Source organism: Somniosus microcephalus, chromosome 5 (genome assembly GCF_052327205.1).
Source record: "Somniosus microcephalus isolate GS21.2 chromosome 5, FLI_Smic_1.0, whole genome shotgun sequence".
In the NCBI taxonomy this organism is placed as follows: domain Eukaryota; kingdom Metazoa; phylum Chordata; class Chondrichthyes; order Squaliformes; family Somniosidae; genus Somniosus; species Somniosus microcephalus.
Genome location: NC_140991.1, coordinates 239970487 through 239980678, shown reverse-complemented (window position 1 = coordinate 239980678; position 10192 = coordinate 239970487). Strand labels below are relative to the sequence as shown.

General features: G+C 41.6%; 1 long non-coding RNA gene across 1 annotated transcript; it reads right to left on the bottom strand.

The window, feature by feature from the left end:
* Nucleotides 1-526: 526 nt before the first annotated feature.
* LOC147117623 (uncharacterized) lies at nucleotides 527-10180 on the bottom strand. The gene is made up of 2 exons (XR_015078491.1): nucleotides 3959-10180; nucleotides 527-2413 (listed from the first exon to the last, which is right to left on the bottom strand). It is a non-coding gene; the product is annotated as an uncharacterized LOC147117623 (long non-coding RNA).
* Between the last annotated feature and the right edge of the window lie 12 nt (nucleotides 10181-10192).

Here is a 10192-nt window from a genome sequence, read left to right as displayed (position 1 = left end):
AAGTTGACGTGCTCAGTCAGTGACCTCATCCCTAATTGGCCTGCTGAGCATCAACAGGACAGATTCGGCTACAAGGAAACTGGCATAATTGTAGAGCCACTTTCAATGGGATATCAAATCAACTCCTTTAAAAAAAAGTGGGACAAATATCTGATTTAACAGACTACAGGTTAAGGGCACATTCAAACATAAATGATAAAATACTTTATGAAGCATGATGGTGCCTTGGCTGCTGGAAATGTCTACAGAATTTCTAGTCAAGGTGGAAAAATTAAGGTTTCAAATTTAGACTAATACTCTGATGCTTTTTGGGATTTGGACGAAATGTCAATGTATGTTCTCCTTCATATCTGTGGTTATTCTTCTCACTCAGTAGATTAAATAAAGTGGGCTAGTCTGGCAATGTGCATTATAGATGAGCTGATGCAAGGAGGCAGCTTAAATGAGCCAAATAATCTTTTCCTTCTTCCATATATTCCTATGGTGTATGGATATTATATGCAATGATGGATCAAAAAAGTACAGATTTTGATTCACATTCAATTTTTAATAAGAAAAACAGTTGCAGTTTCCCCCTTCAGAATCAAAAAGCATACATTGTATTATATTCTAGATCCATTTTTTATTAAAGAGAATAATTCCCTCCTGTGCCGTGCAACATTCCCTGCCCAACAGGTGGCCTGCTCCAAAGTCAATCCCACATTGTAACTGAATGCTAGATGGTGCACAAAGCAGTCCAGAGTATTCTGTTATTCAAACATTTCCTGTCACCCTCTTCAAAACAAAAATTTTCATAAGAGCTGGAACTTGTGACTCCATTTTCTTCTTACTGATTAAATTCAGAAATTAAAAATGTGTGACTTAAGTTAATTTCGACAATGTATTCATTTAATCAAACAGCAACAAATTGTTAAAAACTCAGATGGAATTATAATGAATTTTGGCTCTTTTCCTGTCCTCTTCAAAATTCTCCAAGAAATTCAGAAGTGCTCAAAGACTTCCATTTTCCAGAATGTACATCCCTTCTGTGAGGCCTTGTAACACCAACAGAGCCCAATGGAACAGAGGCTCACAGACTGAATCCCCTACTCCTTTGAGTTCCTAAACTCAGCTGTGTTGTTGTGGAGAGACACAGGGGGAGACAGGGCTCCTCTCCAAAGGGAAGAGGTGGAACAGAGAGAAAAAAACCAGCAGGATAATGATTCCTGTTGTAAACCATTCATACCTTTATCGACAGGCTGGGGCTCGGCTGTGATGCTGCCCATATAGCCTGTCAACACTTCATCCTCAGGTTCTCACATGAATGACAACTCAGGTAAGGTACCAGAGAGTTGATGGCACCTGGGGAACTGTACATCAGCAGGAACCACCCACTTCAGGAGAGGGAAGAAAATTCTGCTTTGACACCTGCTCGTGCGAGATTTCTCTTTTACTGTACAAAACCTCTGCTGCCTTCTCACTCTAACCTGTTGCAGATGACCATTCCGATAACATCCTAGTGGGGTTACCCTATGAGTGATATGTGGGAAAAGGAGAGATAACATATCACCCTTTTTCGATTCATTACAAAATACAACAGATACAATTTTAAAAAGGCAGAAACTTCAGATGGTTGAACACCTCACATGGTTACTGCTATGCAGGTGTTCTAGATTTCACACATAGCCAAAATTATGGAGGTGCGCAGAATTCAGAATATCCGTATTATATCAAAATGAAGTGGAATTATGTTAAATGTTAAGCAGCATAGTACAGTGCCCATATACAGGAAACTCTCTTTTTACCGGCACCTAAATAACCGGAACTCTCTCTTAACCAGCAAAATTCAGGAGTAGGTTCAGGTAAGTTTTACTTCATATTAGTAGCCGTGAAACCAGGGTTCCTGGATCTGTGGCCGTGTAACCGGGGTTCCTGCACCTGTTGCCATACAACAGGGACGCCTGAATCTGTGGCCGTGTAACTGGGGTTCCTGCACCTGTTGCCATGCAACAGGGATGCCTGGATCTGTGGCTGTGTACGGGCCTCTCGTACCTTAGTAAGTATACCTCTCTGTAATCCAGACTTTTTGATCAACCGGCACCACGCCGGTCCTGTCGGTGCCGGATAAAAAAGAGTTTCCTGTATTAACAGGAATGTCTCCATGATGTTTTATAATCCTCAACATAACAAAAAGCTGAAAAAGGCTTATTAGAGGTGTAAGAGGTCAAAAAAGGCAGTAAAAAATTATCCTCTTTAGTAACCAGTCAACATGTACTCTCTGCTTACTAGAGTTTGAATTTCTAAAATAGGACTTGAGGTCTGAAGTGCATCTGCTTCGTAGCATTGTTGGACATTGCTGTCTTTAACATCCACTTGGATTTCATTCTTTGTACATACTGCATGTCACGCTCCCTTCTCAGTGATGCTGCTTTTGCTAGTAAGGAAAGAGATAACTGATCACAAAAACCATAACAGAGTTTATTCACCACTTGCACTATTACAGAGAAATATCTACAGTGCTAATTCTGCTCTAGAAAAAGTAAAAACAAAGTGAATTATCTGTCTTACTAGCTACTCGAGGTTTCCAATAGGAATTAATACCTTACTAAGACTTTGTACTCTTACTGAAATCCTTTCACATTTAGGTAAACACACAAGTAGCTAAAATACTGGTTCCCTATTTATTTAATGCACAATGCCAGTTAGCAGTACACACAAAGTTCTTCTAAAGTTAGTAAGAAAAATCTATGAAGCATAAAAACACAACAAACCCTAGTAAACACTCAGAAGACACTGGTAAAAGCTCAATGTTTCAGGTCAAAAAGAGTCTTGACAAAGGGTTTTGACCCGAAACGTTGACTCTATATTCTCTCCACGGATGTTGCCTGGCCTGCTGAGTTTTTCCAGCATTTTCTGTTGTTATTTCTAGAAATCAATCCTCTGGTCAAGTAACAAACTGCATGAAACAGCCAGATTACTCAGGGCAGAGAGAAACAGATTTTAAAAAAAAGGTTTAAAAAGGTACTAAGTGTAAGAAATAACTGGAGTGATTTATTTTTATTTTTATAAAGTACACTTGTATGAAGATGTATATTGGGACACTGCAAATAACACACTCAACCCGGCAGGAATACCAACCTCCAGCTAGTCCAAGAAATAACCTTAGTGCTTCCAAGAATGAATGTGCTGTCAGAGGCACAGCCATGTTATAATCCAGAGAATGTACGTATTTCATGAGGTGGCTTTGCTCGCTGCCTCAGGAAGCAAGCTGCTGCTAGGGCTGCCATTTTACCTGCTAAACCTTTTCCTGTCAGATGTTTTGTATGTTCGTCTGTGAAATTGCCTCAAATTATTTTTTCCTTCTATTAACAAAATATTTCATTATTTTAGTCCAGTGTTCTGTCAGGAAAGATTGAACAGGTTGGGTTTTTTTTTCAGAAAAGAGGAGACCTGATAGAGGTCTTTAAAATTATGAATGGGTTGGACAGGGTAGATGTGGAGAGAATGTTTCCACTTGTGGGAGAATCCAAAACTAGGTGCCATAAACACAAGATAGTTACTAGTAAATCCAATAGAGAAATAAGGAGAAATTTCTTTACTCAGTGGTTTGAATGTGGAACTCGCTGCCACATGAAGTAGTTGAGGCAAATAGCTTAGATGCTTTCAAAAGGAAACTAGACGAGTACAAGAGAGAAAAGGGAATAGAAAGATATGCTGAAAGGCTGGGATGAAGTAGATGGAATGGGAGGAGACTTATGTGGAGTGTAAACACCAGCACAGACTAGTTGGGCCGAATGGCCTGTTTCTGTGCTGTATATTCTATGTAATTGAATAGTCATAGTCTAGATCAAATGCATTATGTTGGATAGTAAACACCGACTGAACAGACACACCCATGAACAAAAACTAAATTTTTCATGGCTGAAGTACCATAAAAGATAGATCTTACTGCATGTGCAGGAGGCATTAAAACAATTACCAAGCTCATTTGTCCAGCCTAGTGCCTTGTACTGCTGTAGCACTCTGCCCAACACGCGAGTCCCAGTAGCAGCCACCACTCTAGAGGTACCAAAATGCTGTTTATAGTATCTCAGCAATGATCGATGACCAATTCTAGCACCTGTGAGGTTTGAATAGAGAATGAAAAAAATTTAAACATGGTCAAATTAATTTGTGGCAAATGAATATATCAGTTTGATGCACTGTAAGTAGTTTTGCTCATCAATTTCTATCTGCTACATTTGAACCATTTAACTCAACACCTGTATACTTAGCTACAAGTTCCTGGCAGCACGGTGGCATAGTGGTAAGCACTGTTGCCTCACAGCGCCAGGGACCCGGGTTCGAATCCAGCCTCGGGTGACTGTCTGTGTGGAGTTTGCACATTCTCCCCGTGTTTGCGTGGGTTTCCTCCGGGTGCTCCGGTTTCCTCCCACAGTCCAAAGATGTGCGGGTTAGGTTGATTGGCTATGATAAATTGACCCTTAGTGTTAGGGGGATTAAATACGTGGGGTTACAGGGATCGGGTGGGATATGTGTCGGTGCAGGCTCGATGGGCCGAAATGGCCTCTATCTGCACTGTGGGGTTTCTGTGATTCTGTGAAGTAAAACATTTTTATACAAATTAACATGTACATCAAGTGTTCTTCTTTGCTGCACTTCTCAATTAAAAAACAAAAACATATACAGTGAAATTTACCGACTTACCTAGTCAAAATGGCAGCAGTGCTGATCCATGATCCTTAGCACTGGTGAAAACCTTCTATAACCTTAAACATGCTGCTCATCATCTCCTACTAAACGCTGTTGCTCTTTCTACATAACCTGCGTCTCCATGTTTACATCCAATAATATGCTAAAAAGTCATGGTTATCCAAGCTCTTCAATGTAGGCGGAAACATCATAAGCCTTTTATTTATGGAAAGGAGCATGGATAAGTACTACTGCCATTTGAGTTGCAAAGAAGCCAGTGTTATACAGAGCTATAACACCTCATAGCAACGCACCCTCAGCGCTTCATCCGAAAGACAACAATGGAACATTCTCTCGGTATTACGGGTAATGAACGCAAGTGTCAGCCTAGATTTTGTGCTCAAGTCGATGGTCGGGCTTGAACTCAACTATCTGACATAGAGGAAAAAGTGCTAGCAATTGAGCCAAGCCGACACTCAAGTTAAAGCATTAACTTACTCTTTGGATGCTGCCATGATGTATATGCTACAGTCTAGGATTTGTGTAACAACCTGCAATTTTAATTGGCAGTAAACTTGCATCCAAGTGGGCTGGACTGTACAGCAGTGATACCCTGCTTAACCACTTGCTGAAAATACAGATTAACATTTTGCAAGTTCTTGCAGCAGAGTGGCTCAGATGTGAAATGAATAGCATCAAATGTGAAAATTCTCAAATATTATCCACGCCTTCAGCATTTCGACATTTTTGACTTTCCATTAATCAAGAAGGCTCATTATAAATATTAAAGCACATACAAATGAAACATTTGGGTCAGATAGGGGCATATCATTTTTCACCCCAAAGATCAATTTTAAGTCCTGATCGAAGAGTGGAAGCAATAAGTTACAACTCACTGATTTCCTAAAAATGAATTTCATCAATGTATTCCTAGAAAAGTCACTGCAATAGATGTTTTAGTACTCAACATAATTACTATTGACATACCAACTTTTGAGATTCAAAAATGTCTGTAATGAGTAAATATTCCATGCCTACGGTCCCCAAGGGCCAGGAAGTTCACAAAAATATCCTCCAAATTGGAATAAATACAAACAAGACTAAATGATTACAAATCTGAAACACAGCATTCTGTACACAATCCACTTGCACCCTGTTCTATTGAAATAAAATGAGCGAGAATGTGAAACTACATGCAAGCAAGAGATTTAGGTTCAGAGTAAACAAAAGGAATCAACTGCAAAGAAAGATCAGCCACAGCACACAGTCTAGTTCAGATATGTAACAATGCCTACCCAGGACGATTGAAGAGTAGCACAGGAGGGCTGGTATGTGTGGAAACTTCAAACTTCTAACTACATCAGCAGACTTCTATCATTCCTTCGTGGTCCCAGTCACAACCTGGCTACCCGCTCCCCAGTCTCTGGCCCTGGGGGGGCCTGGACATTTACATTACCATTCTGGGTAGGTGGACTCTTGAACCACAGCAGCAACATTCTCCCCAGCACCCAGCGCCAACTCTGCACTGGTCAAGCCTCCCTGGCCACAAAGCACATTACACAGTGGAAAAAGGGAGCCCCTCCCCTGCTACTTATATCATTCAGCTGCTCCTTTCAATATCAAAAGCTCATATTATATAGAATGTTATACATATTGATCCAGATTTTGCTGTAGCAGGGTAGCTAATGGCGTCTGCCATTGAGACTTGCCCTTGCATGTTTAGGTTTTAAATTTTTTTGCGTGGAAGTTGCTGAAAGTGCGAGCTGATAACGTCGCGGTGAAGGAAATCGGGCATCTGGGATAAGTGAACAGGGCAACTAACTATGTATCTCCTTAACTAATCAAATTGGAGGATTGAGAAATAAAGAGAGGAATGACGGAGAAGGAAATGTAACTTAAGAGTGGGCGAGTTCAATGTCAAATCAGGTACAGAAATAAAGAGGGAAAGAAAGATTGGATTAAGAGAGAAAAAAAGAGATACAGAAATGAAAAGTAATCTTTAACATTTTTTGTAAATTTGGCATTTTTTAAACTCTCCAACAATTAATACCTGAAGGAATGAAACTCCACATTTGTAATACTTAATTTTCTGTGACAGAGAGGTTGATTGGCAGTAATTATGTCGTTAAAAGGGTACTTGCGCTTGTAATGACAAGACTTAACTTTCGGTGGCGAGTTTAGTTCGTATCTTCCACGCAAATACAGCAACTTTACGCCATTCAATACATTTCATTAGTGAGGCAGACAGCGAAATGCCGTTTTCACGAAGTTAACAATGGAGCGGCGCAACTCACACAGCAACTTTTGGGTACTGGCATTTAGCCGTGCGTCTGTCCCTCGCCTGAAGTTGCTGTACCATTTATGCTTAGATCATGGCGAGCGCCATTAGCCTCACCGTTATTTTAGCAGCAAAAATCTGTGCCATTATTTTCCAACAATTACGTTGACTGCAAAATCAAAAAAGTATTTGAAGCAGCAATGCTGCATTTTAAATTTTCATACTTTAAGTAAAAGTTTTAAAACGTTAGTCAACTAAATTTTACAGAAACATTAAAATTCAGTAGTGTCCCTGAAAATTATATGGGGCCAGATTTTGCTGGAGCAGGGCATCTGGCTGTGCGCTCTGTTAGGTAGAATTGTTCATGCACGGTTGGGATTTAAAAAGTTTTAACCACAAAGTTACTGGAATTGCGAGCTGATAACACGGCATATGGGGCAAACAATGGAACAAACAGTCTATCTCCTTAATCAATGAGATTTAAGGATTGTGAAATAAAGAGAGGAAGGAGGGTGAATTCAATGTCAAATCAGGTACAGAAAGAGAAATAAAGAGGGAAAGAAAGATTGGATTAAGGGAGAGGAAGAGAGACAGTAAGGAAAAAAAACCCAAATTTAAAATTTTTAAAGTCTCCTAAAACAATTCACCAGCTGAAGGAATGAGACTCCATACTTATAATTGTTCACTTTCTGGGCAACAGAGGTTGCTTGGCAGTCATTAACAATTATCAGTTGTTAAGAAACAAGAGATGCCATTACACTACAGTACTAGGTGTATTCTATAGGCCACCAACTAGTAGGAAGGATATAGAGGAGCAAATTTGCAGGGAAATTACAGAGAGGTGCAAGAACTATAGAGTAGTGATCTAAATGTAGACTGGGATAGTAATAGTGTAAAGGGTAGAGAGGGGTAAGAATTTCTGGGGTGTGTTCAGGAGAATTTTCTTGATCAGTATGTTTCCGGCCCAACGAGGGAGGAGGCATTGCTGAATCTGGTTCTGGGGGATGAGGTGGGTCAAGTGTAGCAAGTGTCATAGAAACATAGAAGATAGGAGCAGGAGTAGGCCATTCAGCCCCTCGAGCCTGCTCCGCCATTCGATGAGATCATGGCTGATCATCCAAACTCAGTACCCCGTACCTGCCTTCTCCCCATATCCCTTGATACCTTTAGCTCTAAGAAATATATCTAACTCCTTCTTGAATATATTTAAAGACTTGGCCTCAACCGCCTTCTGTGGTAGAGAATTCCACAGGTTCACCACTCTCTGGGTGAAGAAATTCTTCCTCATCTCTGTCCTAAATGGCTTACCCCTTATCCTTAGACTATGACCCCTGGTTCTGGACTCTCCGACCATCGGGAACATTCTACCTGCATCTAGTTTGTCCAGACCTGTCAGAATTTTATAAGTTTCGATGAGATCCCCTCTCATTCTTCTAAACTCCAGCGAGTTAAGCCCAATCGACCCAATCTCTCCTCATATGTCATTCCTGCCATCCCAGGGATCAGCCTTGTGAATCTTTGCTGAACTCCTTCCATGGCAAGAACATCCTTCCTCAGATAAGGTGACCAAAACTGCACACAGTACTCAAGGTGTGGTCTCACCAAGGCCCTGTACAACTGCAGCAGGACATCCTTGCTCCTGTACTCAAACCCTTTTGCTATGAAGGCCAACATCAGTAGGGGAACATTTAGGGAACAGTGATTATAGTATCATAAGGTTTAGATTAGCTATGGAAAAGGACTAGGAGCAATCTAGAGTAAAAATACTTAATTGGAAGGCAGCCAATTTTAGTGGGTTGAGAATGGATCTGGCCTGGGTAAATTGGAATCAAAGATTGGCAGGCAAAACTGTAATCGAACAATGGGCTGCCTTTAAAGAGGGAATGGTTCGGGTACAGTCGAGGTACATTCCCACGAGGGGGAAAAGGTAGGGCAACTAAAGCCAGAGCTCCCTGGATGACAAAAGAGATAGAGAGTAAGATGAAGCAGATAAAGGGGGCGTACAGCAGATGTCAGGTTGAGAATACAAGTGAGAACCAGGCTGAATATAGAAAGTGCAGAGGGGAAATGAAAAAGGAAATGAGAGGGGCAAAGAGAAAGTATGAGAATAGATTGGCAGCTAACATAAAAAGGAATCTAAAAGTCTTCTATGGGCATATAAATAGTAAACGGGTGGTAAGAGGAGGGGTGGAGCCAATTAGGGACCAAAAAGGAGACCTACGCATGGAGGCAGAGGGCATGGCTGAGGTACTAAATGAGTACTTTGCATCTGTCTTTAACAAGGAAGATGCTGCCAAAGTCAAAATGAAAGAGGAGGTAGTTCAGAATCTGCATGGGATAAAAATGATAGAGGAGTGATGGGCCTTCAATAACCACAAAACTAGAAGTTATAGACTTAAACAAGTTGGCTTTTAATCACTAAGATCAGAGCTAACATCTCAACACGCCGACTGGTTCACAGGAATGAGTCATACAGATCCTGGGATCTTTATGTAAGAGAAGTCAGGGGCGGAGCCAAGAGCCAAGACCTGGAACCTCCCAGGTGAGTCGGGAAAGAGGAAGTGAAACTATACACAGTGGGGGAGGGTAATATACAGGAGTGCAAAACGAATACAGGATCAAGACAAACAGATTTCATTACATTCACCCCTTCTATAGATTTAGTCCATCGGGGTGATGTTTCTTAAATAAAAGTTGGTATAAGTGAGTCTGTCAGGAGGTTTTGCAGTTCTCAGTGATCGGCGCAAAGCCGGTTGGGGTGCCTCTAGGGGAGTGCATTCTGGTTCCTCCGCTGTCCGGGCCTCCGCAGTGTCTTCCAGGTTATCTGCAGTGTTCGCCAGGTTAAAGTTGGGTATTGATACCTCTGGGCGTCCTGTTTCTTTGTAGTGTAGGTCTTCATCGGGTAGTCTCCCATCGTTCTCTCCGCTCCCCGAGGGAGCGAGGTCTTTTATGGAAACAGTGTCCTCTCGCCCGTCAGAGTATTCGATATAGGCGTACTGAGAGTTTGCATGGAGGAGCTGTACCTTTTCCACAAGGGGGTCCGTTTTATGGCCTCTCACGTGCTTCCGCAATAGTACTGTCCCCGGAGACGTCAGCCACGCGGGTAGAGATATGCCCGAGGTGGATTTCCGGGGCAAAACAAACATCTTTTCGTGAGGGGTAGCGTTCGTGGCAGTACATAACAGAGACCTTATGGAGTGGAGCACGTCTGGGAGGACTTCCTGCCAGCGGGAGGTCGGAAGG